We start from the raw sequence: 21730 nt of genomic DNA on the forward strand, positions 1-21730 counted from the left end.
GCGTTTAGCAGACTCGAGATACATCAGATTTTTGTGATCAGTCAAGACCACCACACGATGCTTAGCACCCTCGAGCCAATGACGCCACTCCTCAAATGCCCATTTCATGGCCAACAACTCCCGATTGCCCACATCATAATTTCGCTCAGCAGGCGAAAACTTCCTAGAGAAAAAGGCGCAAGGTCTCATAACAGAGCAACCAGGGCCTCTCTGCGACAAAACGGCCCCTGCTCCAATCTCTGAAGCATCCACCTCAACCTGAAAAGGAAGCGAGACATCAGGCTGGCACAAAACAGGCGCCGAAGTAAACCGACGTTTCAACTCCTGGAAAGCCTCCACGGCAGCAGGAGCCCAATTAGCCACATCGGAGCCCTTCTTGGTCATATCCGTCAAAGGTTTCACAATGCTAGAAAAATTAGCGATAAAACGACGGTAGAAGTTAGCGAAACCTAAGAACTTCTGAAGACTCTTAACTGACGAGGGCTGAGTCCAATCAAGAATAGCTCGGACCTTGACTGGGTCCATCTCCACAGCAGAAGGGGAAAAAATGAACCCCAAAAAGGGAACCTTCTGTACACCAAAAAGACACTTTGAGCCCTTGACAAACAAAGAATTTTCACGCAAAATTTTAAAGACCATCCTGACCTGCTCCACATGCGAGTCCCAATTATCAGAAAAAAACAGAATATCATCCAGATAAACGATCAAAAATTTATCCAGATAGTTCCGGAAAATGTCATGCATAAAGGACTGAAAAACTGAAGGGGCATTAGAGAGCCCAAAAGGCATCACCAAGTACTCAAAATGACCTTCAGGCGTATTGAATGCGGTTTTCCATTCATCACCTTGCTTAATGCGCACAAGGTTGTACGCACCACGAAGGTCTATCTTGGTGAACCACTTGGCACCTTTAATCCGGGCAAAAAAGTCAGACAACAGCGGCAAAGGATACTGAAATTTGACAGTGATCTTATTTAAAAGCCGATAGTCAATACAAGGCCTCAAAGATCCGTCCTTTTTAGCCACAAAAAAGAATCCCGCACCAAGAGGGGAAGAAGACGGACGGATGTGTCCTTTCTCCAGAGACTCCTTGATATACAGTGGGGCAAAAAAGTATTTAGTCATTCAGCAATAGTGCAAGTTCCACCACTTAAAAAGATGAGAGGCATCTGTAATTTACATCATAGGTAGACCTCAACTATGGGAGACAAACTGAGAAAAAAAAATCCAGAAAATCACATTGTCTGTTTTTTTATCATTTTATTTGCATATTATGGTGGAAAATAAGTATTTGGTCAGAAACAAAATTTCATCTCAATACTTTGTAATATATCCTTTGTTGGCAATGACAGAGGTCAAACGTTTTCTGTAAGTCTTCACAAGGTTGCCACACACTGTTGGTATGTTGGCCCATTCCTCCATGCAGATCTCCCCTAGAGCAGTGATGTTTTTGGCTTTTCGCTTGGCAACACGGACTTTCAACTCCCTCCAAAGGTTTTCTATAGGGTTGAGATCTGGAGACTGGCTAGGCCACTCCAGGACCTTGAAATGCTTCTTACGAAGCCACTCCTTCGTTGCCCTGGCGGTGTGCTTTGGATCATTGTCATGTTGAAAGACCCAGCCACGTTTCATCTTCAATGCCCTTGCTGATGGAAGGAGGTTTGCACTCAAAATCTCACGATACATGGCCCCATTCATTCTTTCATGTACCCGGATCAGTCGTCCTGGCCCCTTTGCAGAGAAACAGCCCCAAAGCATGATATTTCCACCACCATGCTTTACAGTAGGTATGGTGTTTGATGGATGCAACTCAGTATTCTTTTTCCTCCAAACACGACAAGTTGTGTTTCTACCAAACAGTTCCAGTTTGGTTTCATCAGACCATAGGACATTCTCCCAAAACTCCTCTGGATCATCCAAATGCTCTCTAGCAAACTTCAGACGGGCCCGGACATGTACTGGCTTAAGCAGTGGGACACGTCTGGCACTGCAGGATCTGAGTCCATGGTGGCGTAGTGTGTTACTTATGGTAGGCCTTGTTACATTGGTCCCAGCTCTCTGCAGTTCATTCACTAGGTCCCCCAGCGTGGTTCTGGGATTTTTGCTTACCGTTCTTGTGATCATTCTGACCCCACGGGGTGGGATTTTGCGTGGAGCCCCAGATCGAGGGAGATTATCAGTGGTCTGGAGTGTCTTCCATTTTCTAATTATTGCTCCCACTGTTGATTTCTTCACTCCAAGCTGGTTGGCTATTGCAGATTCAGTCTTCCCAGCCTGGTGCAGGGCTACAATTTTGTTTCTGGTGTCCTTTGACAGCTCTTTGGTCTTCACCATAGTGGAGTTTGGAGTCAGACTGTTTGATGGTGTGCACAGGTGTCTTTTTATACTGATAACAAGTTTAAACAGGTGCCATTACTACAGGTAATGAGTGGAGGAAAGAGGAGTCTCTTAAAGAAGAAGTTACAGGTCTGTGAGAGCCAGAAATCTTGATTGTTTGTTTCTGACCAAATACTTATTTTCCACCATAATATGCAAATAAAATGATAAAAAAACAGACAATGTGATTTTCTGGATTTTTTTTTCTCAGTTTGTCTCCCATAGTTGAGGTCTACCTATGATGTAAATTACAGACGCCTCTCATCTTTTTAAGTGGTGGAACTTGCACTATTGCTGACTGACTAAATACTTTTTTGCCCCACTGTATGAACGCATAGCGGTATATTCAGGTACCGACAGATTAAACAGTCTTCCCTTAGGAAATTTACTGCCTGGAATCAAATCTATTGCACAGTCACATTCCCTATGAGGAGGCAATGCACTGGACCTGGACTCGCTAAAGACATCCTGATAATCAGACAAATACTCCGGAACTTCCGAAGGCGTAGAAGAAGCAATAGACACAGGCAGGGAATCCTCATGAATACCACGACAGCCCCAACTAGACACTGACATAGCCTTCCAGTCCAGGACTGGATTATGGGTCTGTAACCATGGCAGCCCTAAAACAACCACATCATGCATTTTATGCAAAACAAGAAAACGTATCACCTCGCGGTGTTCAGGAGTCATGCACATGGTAACCTGTGTCCAATACTGCGGTTTATTTTCTGCTAATGGCGTAGCATCAATACCCCTAAGAGGTATAGGATTTTCTAATGGTTCAAGAATGAAACCACAGCGCTTAGCAAATGAGAGATCCATAAGACTCAGGGCAGCACCTGAATCTACAAACGCCATGACAGGATAAGATGACAGTGAGCAAATCAAAGATACAGACAGAATAAACTTAGGATGCAAATTACCAACGGTGACAGGACTAACAACCTTAGAAAGACGGTTAGAGCATGCTGAGATAACATGTGTAGAATCACCACAGTAGTAGCACAAGCCATTCTGGCGTCTATGAATTTTCCTCTCATTTCTAGTCAGGATTCTATCACATTGCATCAAATCAGGTGTCCGTTCAGACAACACCATGAGGGAATTTGCGGTTTTGCGCTCCCGCAACCGCCGGTCAATTTGAATAGCCAGGGACATGGTATCATTCAGACCTGTGGGAATGGGAAAACCCACCATCACATTCTTAATGGCTTCAGAAAGGCCATTTCTAAAATTAGCAGCCAGTGCACACTCGTTCCAATGTGTCAGCACGGACCATTTCCGAAATTTTTGGCAATACACTTCAGCCTCGTCCTGGCCCTGAGACATAGCCAGCAAGGCTTTTTCTGCCTGAATCTCAAGATTGGGTTCCTCATAAAGTAAACCGAGCGCCAGAAAAAACGCATCAATATCAGCCAATGCCGGATCTCCTGGCGCCAACGAAAAAGCCCAATCTTGAGGGTCACCCCGTAAGAATGAAATAACAATTTTTACTTGTTGAGCAGAGTCTCCAGACGAACAGGGTCTCAGGGACAAAAACAATTTACAATTATTCCTGAAATTCCTAAACTTAAATCGGTCTCCTGAAAACGGTTCAGGAATCGGTATCTTGGGTTCAGACCTAGGATTTCTGATAACATAATCTTGTATACCCTGCACACGAGCAGCAAGCTGGTCCACACTTGTAATCAAGGTCTGGACATTCATGTCTGCAGCAAGCTTAAGCCACTCTGAGGTAAAGGGGAAAAAAAAAAAATGAGAGAGGGAAAAAAAAACTCAAAATTTTCTTTCTTATAATCCCACTTCTGCAATGCATTAAACATTTAATACTGGCCTGGCATACTGTTATGACCCCAGTGGACAGGGTCTCAGAGGAACGTGTAAGTCTGCGAGATACAAAAATCCAGCTCATAGGGCTGTGGTAACTGGGTTGACCAAATAGCTACTCCTAACGCCAACACTAGAAGTAGCCGGGGATCATGCCTACGGTGATCGCTAGATGACTCGCGCCAGCCGGAGAATCTAACTACCCCTAGGAGAAGAAAACAAAGACCTCTCTTGCCTCCAGAGAAAGGGACCCCAAAGCAAGATACAAGCCCCCCACAAATAATAACGGTGAGGTAAGAGGAAATGACAAACACAGAAATTAACCAGGTTCAGAAAAGAGAGGCCAGCTTACTAATAGCAGAATATAGCAAGATAACTTATCTGGTCAACAAAAACCCTATAAAAATCCACGCTGGAGATTCAAGAACCCCCGAACCGTCTAACGGTCCGGGGGGAGAACACCAGCCCCCTAGAGCTTCCAGCAAAGGTCAGGATACAGATTGGAACAAGCTGAACAAAAATACAAAACAAAACAAAAGCAAAAAGCAAGGAAGCGGACTTAGCTTTAACAAGCAGGAACCAGGATCAGTAGTCTAGAGCACAACAGATTAGCTCTGATTTCAACGATGCCAGGCATTGAACTGAAGGTCCAGGGAGCTTATATAGCAACGCCCCTGAACTAACGGCCCAGGTGAGCATATAGGAGAAGACAGAAGCTCCAGAGTTAATTCACTAATGACCACTAGAGGGAGCAAAACGCAAATTCACAACACGTCGCCATGCTGTGCCCGTCGCTGATTGGTTGAGGCCTGGTGGCCTCGACCAATCAGAGACGTGGGTTTTCCATTATGACATCTACGTCGATACTGTGCCCGTCGCTGATTGATCGAGGCCCAGGCGGCCTCGACCAATCAGAGACGTGGAATTTCCAGGACAGACAGACAGACAGACAGAAAAACCCTTAGACAATTATATATATATATATATATATATATATATATATATATATATATATATATATATATATACAGCCCTGGCAAAAATTAAGAGACCACCACATCAAAACCCTGTCATGGGCAGCCCAATCTCCAGACCTGAACCCAACTGAAAACCTCTGGAATGTAATCATGAGGATGTTGGATAGTCACAAGCCATCAAACAAAGAAGAACTGCTTATATTTTTGTGACAGAAGCAGTGTGAAAGACTGGTGGAAAGCATGCCAAGACGCATGAAAGCTGTGATTAAAAATCATGGTTATTCCACAAAATACTGATTTCTGAACTCTTCCTGAGTTAAAACATTAGTATTGTTGTTTCTAAATGATTATGAACTTGTTTTCTTTGCATTATTTGAGGTCTGAAAACACTGGGTTTTTTTTTATAATTTTGACCATTCGTCATTTTCAACAAAAAAATACAAAAATTATTACTTGGAGATTCAGAGACATTCAGAGAAATTCAGAGACATCAGAAGTTTATAGAATAAAAGAACAATTTACATTTTGCTCAAAAATATACCTATAAAGAGAAAAATCAGACAACCTGAACATTTTGCAGTTGTCTCTTAATTTTTTCCAGAGCTGTATATACAGTGGGGCAAAAAAGTATTTAGTCATTCAGCAATAGTGCAAGTTCCACTACTTAAAAAGATGAGAGGCGTCTGTAATTTACATCATAGGTAGACCTCAACTATGGGAGACAAACTGAGAAAAAAAAATCCAGAAAATCACATTGTCTGTTTTTTTATCATTTTATTTGCATATTATGGTGGAAAATAAGTATTTGGTCAGAAACAAAATTTCATCTCAATACTTTGTAATATTTCCTTTGTTGGCAATGACAGAGGTCAAACGTTTTCTGTAAGTCTTCACAAGGTTGCCACACACTGTTGTTGGTATGTTGGCCCATTCCTCCATGCAGATCTCCTCTAGAGCAGTGATGTTTTTGGCTTTTCGCTTGGCAACACGGACTTTCAACTCCCTCCAAAAGTTTTCTATAGGGTTGAGATCTGGAGACTGGCTAGGCCACTCCAGGACCTTGAAATGCTTCTTACGAAGCCACTCCATATTATTTTCCACCATAATATGCAAATAAAATGATAAAAAAACAGACAATGTGATTTTCTGGATTTTTTTTTCTCAGTTTGTCTCCCATAGTTGAGGTCTACCTATGATGTAAATTACAGACGCCTCTCATCTTTTTAAGTGGTGGAACTTGCACTATTGCTGAATGACTAAATACTTTTTTGTCCCACTGTATATGAGTCGCCCGCCAGGGCCGTAGGGTTCTCGATACTGGGTCCGGTACTTAAAGTGGATGTCATGTTGGCTGCGACCCGGTCCGTGGCCCTTGGCGCCCAATTAAAGGGAATTGAATAAAGTTTGTGTTTGTGACGCCACCTGTGGTGTTCAGTCAGTGGGGACCGACGCTTCTTAAAGGGATCCCCTGGGGTGGTGTTATGGCAGCTAGATGGTATAACTTCCCACCGGTAAAGTAGGTCCCCAGGGCTCCCAGTGTATAGATGGAGGATGGTGAGTGGTGCCCGTCATAAACCCCTAGCGTAGGATTGGGTGGGCTACAAGGCGTATATCTAGACCCGGGGTTCAGCCACACCAGACGGTTTGATTCTTCAGGTCTGTAAACAAATGTAAACTTTAAGGCAAATGTTAGTACACAGCTCCTTTAAGAGTTCCATGTAAAACCAGTAGAAAGCACCTAAAGAGGCACCAACTATACACAAAAGAGTTTGTGGACCAGTCACTGTCCTCTAACGGAAACCTGGCCAGATTAAATGAAATTTTTAAACTTGAACAACAAAGGCATAAATCAACAGGGTTAATTTAACTCTTTTCAGTCATATTCAAACTGATTATTTCCTTTGCCAGGGTAGCTCTGCACGGCTGTTACTTCCTGACCTGGAAAATTCAGGGTCATAGCATTCCACTGGAACTGCACACCAGGGCCTGCTGGCTGGTTCCACCACTGGTGTCTGGGTGGATTGGTTGCATTTAGTAATTGGCTAAAACCCTTTTTCACCCATATGGCGGGTATAAGTCACTCGGTCACCAGAGTTTACTGATGACTTCAGGCAGCCACAGTCCAAGGCACCAGATTACAGGTACAGGCAGCGTCCGGTCGGCTTGGAAGTGAATTCAGAGTTCCCTTTACCAGGTGGAGTTAAAAGCCTTCCTCATAGCATGGTTGTATTGTAGTCCCTTACTGCCTATGGTGTCTGGCAAGGTCCTCACAGTTCTCTCTGTCCTCCATAAAGGTGGGACACAAACCCATATGACAGGTGACTCGAGCCTTTTTATAGGGTCTCTACCATGACCCGGGCTCTGTATGTCACTGTGTCTCCTGGGAATTAGGGAGGATAGGTTATGTGTAATCTAGCTGTCCTGCTGGTTTCTTCTGTAAGTCTTAGAGTCCCTCACAACCCCAGTCTTCTGGCTACCGGTAATATGCGCTTTGCAGGGAAATAGCTCAATCGCAGCTGTTCTCCCCAAATGTCACTCTCCTGTGCTTCGCTCACCTGTATGCTCACTAAACACTGTTCTTCCTTCGGTATATCACTATTCAGGAACTGCAGCACGTATGGCTGCACATCCCCTCTCTTCTTTCCTCTTTCCGCCAGGAGCTGCAGACCCCCACATCTGCTCAGCTATTCTCCTATTGTACCAGCTCCGCCTCAGCTAAAGTTCCGTGACAAGCTTCTCTCTGGCTTTCTCCAACTCTCCTTCCGGCCTCAGACTGCTCCAGTCTGCTGTCTGGCCCTCTCACTCATTTTGCTCTGTTCCTCTGACAGACTTCCTTCTCACTTGGTCTCCCTGGATCGACTGACTGACTTTCCCTCCAAACCAGAATCTATCAATAGGGGAGTTCCCCTGAAAACCAGGTTCAGAGCTCCCTTGTTGTGAACTCTATTTTGGGGCTCCCTCTAGTGGTCACAAGCGGTACTGTGTAGTGTTGTCTTTCTGCAGGTTGGCAGCATCAGCTGGTTCGTTATCCTTGGTTGGTTTCCTATTTAGCTCACCTGGATACTCAGTTCCTTACCTGCTATCAATGTATTCAATGCTCTTCAGATTCCTTGTGACTACCTTGCTCCCAGTCTCTCCAAGACAAGCTAAGTTTTTGTTTGTTCATTTTTTGATTATCAGCATTCATAATGTTTCTTGTCCAGCTTGCTAAAATGTGATTTCCTCGCTTGCTGGTTGCTCTAGGGGACTGAGTTTCTCCCCCCACACCGTTAGTGGGTGTGGGGGTTCTTGAAATCTCAGAGTGGATATTTTGTAAGGGTTTTTTACTGACCACATAGATTCCCTTTTCTATTTTCTGCTATCTAGTATTAGTGTGCCTCATTTGCTGAATCTGCTTTCACCCCTGTGTATGTGCCTTCCTCTTCCCTCACCGGTATTATTTGTTGGGGGCTTCTATATCTTTGGGGATTATTTCTCTGGAGGAAAGAGAGGTCTTTCTTTCTCTCTAGGGGTAGTTAGTTCCTCAGGCTGGCTCGAGATGTCTAGGATTTTTAGGCACGTTCACCGGCTACTTCTAGTGTGTTTGGATAGGTTCAGATTTGCGGTCAGTTCAGTTTGCCACCTCCCTAGAGCTTGTCCTATGTTTGTTACTTAGCTGGAGTAATTTGTGATCCTCAACCACTAAGGATCATAACAGTATAGTAGGCCAAAAAGTGTTTAATGCATCGCAGAAGTGGGATAAAAAGAAGACCTGAGTACATTTTTTTTTTCCTCCCGCTTTTCCTTTGCTGCAGTCTGTTTAGCTTCTTTCATCCCCTTGAACTCTGGGTGGTTTTGAGCTCAGCTGCAGACATGAATATTCAGACTCTGACTTCTAGTGTGGATCATCTTACGGCACGGGTGCAAAGTATTCAGGATTTTGTTATTCATAGCCCTATGTCAGAACCAAAGATACCCATTCCTGAGTTGTTTTCTGGAGATAGATCTAGGTTTCAAAATTTTAAAAATAATTGTAAGTTATTTCTATCTCTGAGACCTCGTTCCTCTGGTGATTCCGCTCAGCAAGTTAAAATTGTTATCTCCTTGTTGCGTGGCGACCCTCAAGATTGGGCCTTCTCTCTGGCGCCAGGAGATCCTGCATTGCTTAATGTAGATGCATTTTTTCTGGCTCTTGGACTACTTTATGAGGAGCCTAATCTTTAGAATCAGGCAGAAAAAGCATTGCTGGCTATCTCTCAAGGTCAGGATGAAGCAGAGGTGTATTGTCAAAAATTTCGGAAATGGTCGGTGCTTACTCAATGGAATGAGTGTGCCCTGGCTGCAAATTTCAGAGAAGGTCTTTCTGAGGCCGTTAAGAATGTTTTGGTGGGGTTTCCCACCCCTACAAGTCTGAGTGATTCTATGGCTTTAGCCATTCAGGTTGATCGGCGTTTGCGGGAGCGCAAATCTGCTCATCCTTTGGCGGTGTTTTCTGAACAGAGACCTGAGTCTATGCAATGTGACCGAACTCTGACCAGAATTGAGCGACAAAGTCATAGACGTCAAAATGGGTTGTGCTTTTACTGTGGTGATTCTACTCATGTTATCTCAGCATGCTCTAAACGCTTAAAAAAATTTGCTAAACCTGTCACCATTGGTACTATACAGCCTAAATTTATTTTGTCTGTTACTTTGATTTGTTCTTTGTCGTCCTACCCGGTTATGGCTTTTGTGGATTCAGGTGCTGCCCTGAATCTGATGGATTTGTCGTTTGCCAGGCGCTGTGGTTTTGTCCTGGAGCCTTTGGAATTTCCTATTCCTCTGAGGGGAATTGATGCTACGCCATTGGCTGAGAATAAGCCTCAGTATTGGACGCAAATGACCATGTGCATGACTCCCGTACATCAGGAGGTGATTCGCCTTCTTGTTCTGCATAATTTGCATGATGTTGTCGTTTTGGGTCTACCATGGCTGCAGGCTCATAATCCAGTTTTAGATTGGAAAGCTATGTGTGTGTCAAGTTGGGGTTGTCAGGGAATTCATGGCGATACTCCGTTGGTGTCTATTGCTTCTTCCACTCCTTCTGAGGTCCCTGAGTTTTTGTCTGACTACCAGGATGTATTTGATGAGCCCAGGTCCAGTGCCCTGCCCCCTCATAGGGATTGTGACTCTGCTATAAATCTAATTCCTGGTAGTAAATTTTCTAAGGGACGACTTTTTAATTTGTCTATACCAGAGCATGCCGCAATGCGGAGTTATATAAAGGAGTCTTTGGAGAAGGGAGATATTCGCCCATCCTCTTCCCCTCTTGGTGCAGGATTTTTTTTTGTGGCCAAGAAAGACGGTTCTTTGAGACCTTGTATAGATTATCGTCTTCTGAATAAAATCACATTCAAATTTCAGTATCCTTTGCCACTATTGTCTGATTTGTTTGCTCGGATTAAGGGTGCCAGTTGGTTCACCAAGATAGATCTCCGTGGTGCGTATAACCTTGTTCACATTAAGCAGGGAGATGAATGGAAAACAGCATTTAATACGCCCGAAGGCCATTTTGAGTACTTCGTGATGCCTTTTGGACTCTCTAATGCCCCTTCTGTGTTTCAGTCCTTCATGCATGACATCTTCCGAGAATATCTGGATAAATTTATGATTGTTTATCTGGATGACATTTTGGTCTTTTCTGATGATTGGGAGTCCCATGTGAAGCAGGTCAGGATGGTGTTTCAGGTCCTGCGTGCTAATGCTTTATTTGTGAAGGGCTCAAAATGTCTCTTCGGAGTACAGAAGGTCTCCTTTTTGGGTTTTATTTTTTTTCCTTCTACTGTGGAGATGGACCCAGTCAAGGTCCAGGCTATTCATGACTGGACTCAGCCCACGTCTGTTAAGAGTCTTCAGAAGTTCTTGGGTTTTGCTAATTTTTACCGTCGTTTCATCGCTAATTTTTCTAGCGTGGTTAAACCTTTGACGGATTTGACCAAGAAGGGTTCTGATGTGACTAATTGGTCTCCTGCGGCTGTGGAGGACTTTCGGGAGCTGAAGCACCGGTTTTCTTCAGCTCCAGTCTTATGTCAGCCAGATGTCTCTCTCCCCTTCCAGGTCGAGGTTGATGCTTCTGAGATTGGAGCAGGGGCTGTTTTGTCGCAGAGAAGCTCTGATGGCTCTGTGATGAAGCCATGTGCTTTCTTTTCAAGAAAGTTTTCGCCTGCCGAGCGGAATTATGATGTTGGTAATCGGGAGTTGTTGGCTATGAAGTGGGCATTTGAGGAGTGGCGACATTGGCTCGAAGGAGCTAAACATCGTGTGGTGGTTTTGACTGATGACAAAAATCTGATTTATCTTGAATCTGCCAAGCGCCTGAATCCTAGACAGGCTCGTTGGTCATTGTTTTTCTCCCGTTTCAACTTCGTGGTCTCATACCTGCCTGGTTCGAAGAACGTGAAAGCTGATGCACTTTCTAGGAGTTTTGTGCCTTACTCTCCGGGAGTTTCTGAGCCGGCTGGTATTCTCAGAGAGGGAGTGATTTTGTCTGCCATTTCCCCAGATTTGCGACGAGTGCTGCAGAAATTTCAGGCGGATAGACCTGACCGTTGTCCACCGGAGAGACTGTTTGTCCCGGATAGATGGACCAGCAGAGTTATTTCCGAGGTCCATTCTTCGGTGTTGGCGGGTCATCCTGGGATTTTTAGTACCAGAGATTTGGTGGCTAGGTCCTTCTGGTGGCCTTCCTTGTCGCGGGATGTGCGTTCCTTTGTGTAGTCTTGTGGGATTTGTGCTCGGGCTAAGCCTTGCTGTTCTCGTACCAGCGGTTTGCTTTTGCCTTTGCCTGTTCCGAAAAGGCCTTGGACGCACATTTCCATGGATTTTATTTCGGATATTCCAGTATCTCAGAAAATGTCTGTCATCTGGGTTGTATGTGATCGTTTTTCCAAGATGGTCCATTTGTTGCCCTTGCCTAAGTTGCCTTCTTCCTCCGATTTGGTTCCTCTATTTTTTCAGAATGTGGTTCGCTTGCACGGCATTCCTGAAAATATTGTGTCTGATAGAGGATCCCAGTTTGTGTCCAGGTTTTGGCGGACTTTTTGTGCTAAGATGGGCATTGATTTGTCTTTTTCGTCGGCCTTCCATCCTCAGACTAATGGCCAAACCGAGCGAACTAATCAGACGTTGGAAACTTATTTGAGATGTTTTGTTTTTTTGCCATTGGCCAAGTTTGCCCTTAATAATCGGGCTAGTTCTGCTACTTTGGTTTCGCCTTTTTTCTGCAATTCTGGTTTCCATCCTCGTTTTTCCTCGGGTCAGGTTGAGCCTTCTGACTGTCCTGGGGTGGATTCTGTGGTGGATAGGTTGCAGCAGATTTGGAACCATGTGGTGGACAATTTGAGGTTGACACAGGAGAAGGCTCAGCGCTTTGCCAACCGCCGCCGCGGTGTGGGTCCCTGACTTCGTGTTGGGGATTTGGTGTGGCTGTCTTCTCGGTATGTTCCTATGAAGTTCTCCTCTTCTAAATTTAAGCCTCGCTTCATCGGTCCTTATAAGATCTTGGAAATCCTTAACCCGGTGTCTTTTCGTTTGGATCTCCCAGCATCGTTTGCCATTCATAATGTGATCCATAGGTCTTTGTTGCGGAGGTATGTGGTTCCTTCTGTTGAGCCTCCTGCTCCGGTGCTGGTCGAGGGCGAATTGGAGTATGTGGTGGAGAAGATTTTGGATTCTCGTATCTCTAGACGGAGGCTTCAGTATTTGGTTAAGTGGAAGGGCTATGGTCAGGAGGATAATTCCTGGGTTGTCGCCTCTGATGTTCATGCGGCCGATTTGGTTCGTGCCTTCCACGCGGCTCATCCTGATCACCCTGGGGGTCTTGATGAGGGTTCGGTGACCCCTCCTCAAGGGGGGGGTACTGTTGTGAACTCTATTTTTGGGCTCCCTCTAGTGGTCACAAGCGGTACTGAGTAGTGTTGTCTTTCTGCAGGTTGGCAGCATCAGCTGGTTCGTTATCCTTGGTTGGTTTCCTATTTAGCTCACCTGGATACTCAGTTCCTTGCCTGCTATCAATGTATTCAGTGCTCTTCAGATTTCTTGTGACTACCTTGCTCCCAGTCTCTCCAAGACAAGCTAAGTTTTTGTTTGTTCATTTTTTGATTATCAGCATTCATTATGTTTCTTGTCCAGCTTGCTAAAATGTGATTTCCTCGCTTGCAGGTTGCTCTAGGGGACTGAGTTTCTCCCCCCACACCGTTAGTGGGTGTGGGGGTTCTTGAAATCTCAGAGTGGATATTTTGTAAGGGTTTTTTACTGACCGCATAGATTCCCTTTTCTATTTTCTGCTATCTAGTATTAGTGGGCCTCATTTGCTGAATCTGCTTTCACCCCTGTGTATGTGCCTTCCTCTTCCCTCACCGTTATTATTTGTTGGGGGCTTCTATATCTTTGGGGATTATTTCTCTGGAGGCAAGAGAGGTCTTTCTTTCTTTCTAGGGGTAGTTAGTTCCTCAGGCTGGCTCGAGACGTCTAGGATTTTTACCTACGTTCACCGGCTACTTCTAGTGTGTTTGGATAGGTTCAGATTTGCGGTCAGTCCAGTTTGCCACCTCCCTAGAGCTTGTCCTATGTTTGTTACTTAGCTGGAGTAATTTGTGATCCTCAACCACTAAGGATCATAACACTCCCTCTTCTGGCCTGGAGTGGGAACATGTTGTGTGCATTGTGATTACCTGATAAAAGAAATCCTTCATCGCTTCTAAGTGTGACATCACTCTCCCCGTGAGGAAAGCAAGCCACTGTGATGACCAGGACCCTGGGGCGTCACACACACACATATATATATATATATATATATATATATATATATATATATATATATATACAGATACATACAATATATATATGTATAAATATTTATATATTTATGCATATTAGTATTTAATTTTTATCTTTTTCTTTTACATTTTCAAAATAATACATATATTTAACATTTATGGCTCTGTCTCCATTGAAATCCCACACAAGCGCCCACACAGGACAGTCCCACTCTGTGCTTTAGCCGGCCCCTTGAGTGAAGCTAGTGCTGTCACTCAGTGCAGCAATGGGTGGAGCTAACTGGTGAAATTATTGAAGGGTGGATCCTCTAGACCTCGCTACCCTGTGCACGATATTATGAGCTCCTTATTTGCATATGAACTTTAAAATAAGGTTTTCTCCAACTCTAGCCTGCAGATTTTTAAATCTAATGTTTTACTTTTTCTTAGCACAAGGACCCTTACAAAGACCCGCATTTCCTTTCTTAGAGACTCCCCATTGAAGCTATTTTCTCATAAAAATATACACAACATGGGTAAGAAATAGTGATGAGCAAACAAGCTCTTATAAGCTGTGATCCGAGCATGCTCATGTGCTAACCGAGTGTCTTCGGCGTGCTCGAAAAATTTGTTTTAGTCCCATCAGCTGCATGTCTTGCGGCTTTTACACAGCCACAACACATGCAGGGATTTCCTGTTTGTTAGGCAATCCATGCATGGGTTGCGGCTGAATAATAGCCTTGAGACATGCAGCTGCGGGGACTCAAACATATTTTTCAAGCACGCCGAATACACTTGGACACTCGGATGCATGTGGTTTCCTGAAGAAGTAGACTTGTACTTCGAAATGAGTTGAAATAAATCAATCATTTTACAACACTAGGATATATGTTTTAAATCCTGTAGGCAGCGCAGAGACAATCCACAAACCCCTTCTAACCTATTGATGTCTGATGGTCACTGGCTGACCCGTGGATCTGCTGCAGCCGATTTTGCACTATATGCTGTTTTTTTTGGATTAATGTACATGTGGGTCCACTGCTCAATTCTTGAGACTCTCAAAAAAAACTGAGTGGTCAGTCCGAGGTCATATCAATGGAGCAGTTGTTACTCATGAGCATTGCTGCTCCATGACTTCGGTCCCAGAGGTCAGACCCTTAGCAATCATACATTTATCACCTTTCCTGTGAATAAGTGATATATGTTGTTTATGGGAAAATGTCTTTGAGGATTAACACTTCTGAAGGAATATGGAAAGACATCTTACTGGTAGTTTCACAGACCTTAGCACTGACTGTTCATAGATGGTAAGGCGTCCTCAACAATACAAAAGTTGGTGTTGAGACCTTTTGTTTATGATGCAGTTAAATGCCAGGAGCATCTCTGATTCTGGGAATCTGGCTTTCAATCACATCTGCTCTAATGCTGATTTGCATGATATTTATTACTCATTTGTCTCCTATTAGTTGTACTTGGTTTTAACAGTAATGAACAAAAGTAATGAATCCTAGAAAAATATCCAAACGTATGTGGTATGTGTTACTAAGCAAATATTTTTATAGTGTTTAACTATTGATCACACATTTTAGTTTAAATATTTATTTATTTAAATTGGCTTTTCATAAATACAATTTATGGAAAATTCCACGGGTATACTGTAACTTGCTATTCGTTGGTATGTCACCAATGCTATCTGTGTACAAGAGCTGCAAAAGCCCAAGGCAAAATAAGAATTGCGTCCCCAACCCAGTAATAAAAACCCCTGCCTGCCTGCTTAATAAAGTTCCCCGTAGAAAGTATTAATGCCCCTTAATGTGCCCTTAAAAAGTAACAGTGCCACCTGCATAAACATCTGTTTGCTTAGCCTTTACTGGCTAGTTTACAGGGGAACCACAGAAAAAAATTGACATGGGGTTACCCTATAAAATTAAACCAGCAAATGCTAGGCAAACAGTTGCGGGATGATCTTAATAGCTTGGGAAGGGGCCATGGATATTGGCACCCCCAGGCTAAAAACATAAGGGATCAGCCACCCCAGAAATGGCGCATCTTATAGTGGCAAGTGGGGTTCATATTTCTGGGGTTGATGTCACCTTTGTATCATCGGGTGACATCATGCCCACATGTTAGTAGTGGAGAGGCGACTATAAAACACCTATCCATTACTAACCCCATAGTGATATTGTATAAAAACACACACCCAGAATAAAGTCTATTATTTGAAATAATCATACAGACTCCTTTTCTGAATCTAAATTTACCATACTTACTGATCGCCTAATCCCCAACGCTTTCATCTCACAAAATAATAAACCAACTTATAATACTATCCTGTCTGACGTAGTCTGTTGTGAATTCCGTTCTCGGGCTCCCTCCTGTGGTCATGAGTGGTACAGTGTGAGTTTGTTCTTGGGCTCCCTCTGGTGGCCTTTAGCGATATGGCTGGGCTCAGCTGTTTCATCTCCTGCTAGGCTGGGCCTATTTAACTCACCTGGACCTTTACTTGTCGCCTGCTGTCGGTGTATTCAGTCCTGATCCTGTGCTCTCCTGAATATTCCTTGTGACCAGTCTCCTGCTATGAGAAGCTAAGTTTGCTTGTTCAGTTTCTCATTATTTCCTTGAAAACGTTTCTCATTATATGATTAGTTCAGCCCAGCTTGCTTTCATGTGATTTTTTTGCTTGCTGGTTAGTTCTGGGGTGCAGAGTGCGCCCCTCACATCGTGAGTCGGTGTGGGGGTTCTTGTATTCTCTGCGTGGTTTACTTTTGATAGTTTTTGTACTGACCGCACAGACACCTATCTTTATCTGCCTATCTAGTATTAGCGGGCCTCATTTGCTAAACCTGTTTCATCTCTACGTTTGTGTTTTCCCCTTAACTCACCGTTATTATTTGTGGGGGGCTATCTAAAACTTTGGGGATATTTCTCTGAGGCAAGTGAGGTCTTTGCTTTCTCTCTAGGGGTAGTCAGTTTCTCAGGCTGTGACGAGGCGTCTAGGTTTTCAGGTAACGCTCCACAGCTGCCTTTAGTGTGTTTGGATAGGATCAGGATTGCGGTCAGTATAGCTTCCACATCCCCAGAACTTGTCCTATATATTCAGGGTATATGTGTCAGGTCAGTTTGAGATCCTACCACCAGGATCATAACAGTAGTCCACTTAATACCCAGTGTCCCACAGCGATCTCACATGTAGAACAGTCACATCAGGTGATGTGACTGCCCTACCTGGCCGCTGGCGATACACTGAGTCCCCATGAGAGTTGACCGGAGTTCATCAGCTCCGGTGCCTCACTTATGGCACTACCACTGTGGGAATTTTCCCACGCAGCAGTGCCGTAAGTGAGAGCACCGGAGCTGATCAGCTGATGAACTCCGATGAACTCTCACAGCGGCTCAGTGATACACTGCGGGAGTGATTACCTCCTGTCAGTGTATCGCCGGCGGCCAAGTGAGATCGACATGGAACACTCAGTATTAAATGGACTATGGTGGAAAGGTAAGGTGATTATATCTTGGTTTATTATTTTTGATTGTTTGCAGGAGACACAGGCATCAGGGATTAGGCATTCGGTGAGTATGTATTTTGTATGTGAATATGTATGTAATTATGTAAATGTTTTGATAGTTTTTTACAATTGAACACAGGTGCCAGATGTTGAGACTATTCTGCCATCATTGGCTCATTCTGTCTCTGTTATATGTGACAAAAGATGTAGCTGGATGGGAGTAGTACTCCCATCAGACGACGCCTGGATACACAAGTCGCATGGGTACACACGCACACACACACACACACAGAGACACACACACATATTCTCCTCCCACACACACATACAGTGGGTAAAAAAAGTATTTAGCGACAAATTGTGCAAGTTGTCCAACTTAAAAAGATGAGAGAGGCCTGTAATTGACATCATAGGTAGACCACAACTATGAAAGTTAAAATGAGAAAACAAATCCAGAAAATCACCTTGTCTGATTTGGCAAGATTTATTTTGCAATATATGGTGGAAAATAAGTATTTGGTCACCTAAGAACATGCATGATTTCTGGCTCTCACAGACCTGTAACTTCTTCTTTAAGAGGCCCTTCTGTCCTCCACTTATTACCTGTAGTAATGGCATCTGTTTGAACTTGTTATCAGTATAAAAGACACCTGCCCACAACCTCAAACAGTCACACTCCAAACTCCACTATGGTGAAGACCAAAGAGCTGTCGAAGGACAACAGAAACAAAATTGTAGCTATGCACCAGGCACCAGGCTGGGAAGACTGAATCTGCAATAGGCAAGCAGCTTGTGATGAAATCAACTGTGGGATCAATAATAAGAAAATGGAAGACATACAAGACCACTGATAATCTTCCTCGATCTGGGGCTCCACGCAAGATCTCACCCCGTGGGGTCAAAATGATCACAAGAATGGTGAGCAAAAATCCCAGAATCACACAGGGGAACCTAGTGATTGTCCTGTATAGAGCTGGGACCACCGTAACAAATGCTACCATCAGTAACACACTACACTGCCAGGGACTCCTGCAGTGCCTGACGTATCCCCCTGCTTAAGCCAGTACATGTCCAGGCCCGTCTGAAGTTTGCTAGAGAGCATCTGGATTATCCAGGAGAGTATTGGGAGAATGTCATATGGTCTGATGAAACCAAAGTAGAACTGTCTTGTAGAAATAAAACTCGTCGTGTTTGGAGGAGACAGAATGCTGAGTTGCATCCAAAGAACACCATACCTACTGTGAAGCATGGGGGTGTCAACATCATTCTTTGGGGCTGTTTCTCTGCAACTGGGCCAAGACAACTGATCCATGTACATGAAAGAATGAATGGGGCCATGTATTGTTAGATTTTGAGTGCAAACCTCCTTCCAACAGCAAGGGCATTGAAGATGAAACATGGATGGGTCTTTTAGCATGATAATGATCCCAAGCACAGCACCAGGGCAATAAAGGAGTGGCTTCGTAAGAAGTATATGAAGGTCCTGGAGTGGCCTAGCCAGTCTCCAGATCTCAACCCCATAGAAAACCTTTGGAGGCAGTTGAAAGTCCTTGTTGCCCAGCGACAGGCACAAAACATCACTGCTCTAGAGGAAATCTGCATGGAGGAATGGGCCAACATACTACCTGCAGTGTGTGCCAACCTTGTGAAAACTTACAGAAAACGTTTGACTCTGTCATTGCCAACAAAGGATACATAACAAAATATTGAGATGAACTTTTGTTAATGACCAAATACTTATTTTCCACCATAATTTGCAAAATAAATCTTGCCAAATCAGACAAGGTGATTTTCTGGATTTGTTTTCTCATTTTGACTCTCATAGCTGTGGTCTACCTATGATGTCAATTACAGGCCTCTCTCATCTTTTTAAGTGGGAGAACTTGCACAATTGGTCATTGACTAAATACTTTTTATCTCCACTGTATTCTCCGCCCACACACTCTTCCTCCTTTTGACATAATTTCCTTTGACAATTCGCAGCATTTTTGGCAGCAAATCTGCAGTAAATAAGCAGCAAATATGCAAACCTTTTTGCACCTGCATTTTTGCTGCGGATTTGATGACTCAATTGAAGTCAATGAGTCAAAAACACTGCAGAAACGCAAAAAGAATTGACATGCTGCAGAAAATAAAATGCTGCAAATATGGACAGAAATTTATTGATCATGTGCACAGCACTTCAAGTTTGTAATTGCATTACCTTGCATAAATATTCCATTGCGTTTTTGGACCATTTACGCATGTAAAAAAAGACACATCAAAAACGCATCGTATGCACATAGCCTTATATTGTACCCAAACTTTGTGCAGAGTGGGGTGACAGCCCGAATAAGCTCTTCTTAGACATGTTATGTATGTTAGTGTTAGAACACTTTATTGTGCAATGGTTTTACACGAGAGAGGTAGCTTGGATCTTCTTTACATTATTCTAGTGTGTTCTTAGGTTGGACCTTATACATTGCTCAGGGCTTTTATTGCTTTTTTCTTTTCATTTAGGACTGTGGATCATTATCTTTTTCATCTTGTATTCTGGATGAGCTCTTGCCATTTGGCATATGGTCTAGTTTTTTTTGGTTACTGTAATTTTTACTTGCTAAATATAGTGCCCTGGAATTAAATGTCTTAACAAAAATGGTAACATATGGACTTCAAGGGAGCAACACCATGATTGGAAGCAACATAAACACTAACCTCAAAAGGCAATAGATTCTGGCAGGCAAGTGATATATATTTCTAAATTGACAGAAACATGCTCAGGAATATTAGCAATGATTTTCGTACGTCTTTGCAGTCTGAAATTCAACACAAATCTTACGTTTTTAGCAGTCTAAGGCTAAGTTTTTGTTGATTTTTTTGATGCCACGTATTTTTAAAAAAATGCAAGTAACCTATCTTACATAATGGGTGCAGAAATGGTGCAGAAAATCTGCAACATCAAAAATTAATAGAAAAAAGAATCTCCAAATAGTCAAGGGGACTGCAGACAATCTACTTCATTTTATTTTTTACATGCCTATTTTCTACATATACTGTATGCATAGTGCCTTGCGAAAGTATTCTGTTCCCTGGAACTTTCAATCTTTTCCCACATATCATGCTTCAAACATAAAGATACCAAATGTAAATTTTTGGTGAAGAATCAACAAGTGGAACACAATTGTGAAGTTGAATGAAATTTATTGGTTATTTTAAATTTTGTTTTAAATTCAAAAATTGAAAAATTGGGCGTGCAATATTATTCGGCCCCTTTACTTTCAGTGCAGCAAATTCACTCCAGAAGTTAATTGTGGATCTCTGAATCATCCAATGTTGTCCTAAATGCCTAATGATAATAATAATAATTTTTATTTATATAGCGCCAACATATTCTGCATCACTTTACAATTAAGCGGGGACATGTACAGACAAATTCAATACAAGTTAAGACAATTTAAACAGTGATATTAGGAGTGAGGTCCCTGCTCGCAAGCTTACAATCTACACTGAAAGCTCTTTCCTTCAGCCATTTAAGCCCAGACCATGTGACTCCTCAACCACGTGATTGATCACATGACTGTGACATCAACAAGGTTTTGTCAGCACACAGTGATGCCAGCTCTGTAGGGGGAGATATGGGGGGGACACTCTCCCACCTGCTCTATGAATGTCCCCCTAAAAACCAGCCCATCATATACATTAATTTACTCTCACAACACTTACTGTGCTGGAGGAAATAAAACTCTGGATTTTATCAGGGGTGGATTAAGGGTAGCCAGGGCCCCGGGCTGTTCAGACACTGTGGGCCCCCCCCCGGTCATGTGACGGGGGGTCATGTGACGGGGGTCATGTGACGGGGGGGTCATGTGACAGGGGGGGTCATGTGGCGGGGGGGGGGTCATATTATACCCGAACCAGATTATTCCAGAAAAATGGCCGGGCCCTACTCTACTGTAACCTATTAAATATTTGTTAAAATCTGCAATATAATTTAGGTATATTTTGACCAATAATATCACATACAAGGAACAAATACCACCGCGCCATGACCAGACCACAAATTACAAACACAGTGATCGAAAAATATCACATACAAGGAACAAATACCACCGCACCAGGTCAAGACCACATATTACCACCACTTGGTGACCAAATAGCACATTCAAGGGACAAATACCACAACACCATTTCAAGACCACATATTACCACCACATAGTGACTGAATACTACAATACTGATCAGTAATAATAATAAAAAAAAAACACAATACTATCACCATAAGTGCCAG

This window comes from Ranitomeya variabilis, chromosome 1 (genome assembly GCF_051348905.1).
Source record: "Ranitomeya variabilis isolate aRanVar5 chromosome 1, aRanVar5.hap1, whole genome shotgun sequence".
In the NCBI taxonomy this organism is placed as follows: Eukaryota; Metazoa; Chordata; class Amphibia; order Anura; family Dendrobatidae; genus Ranitomeya; species Ranitomeya variabilis.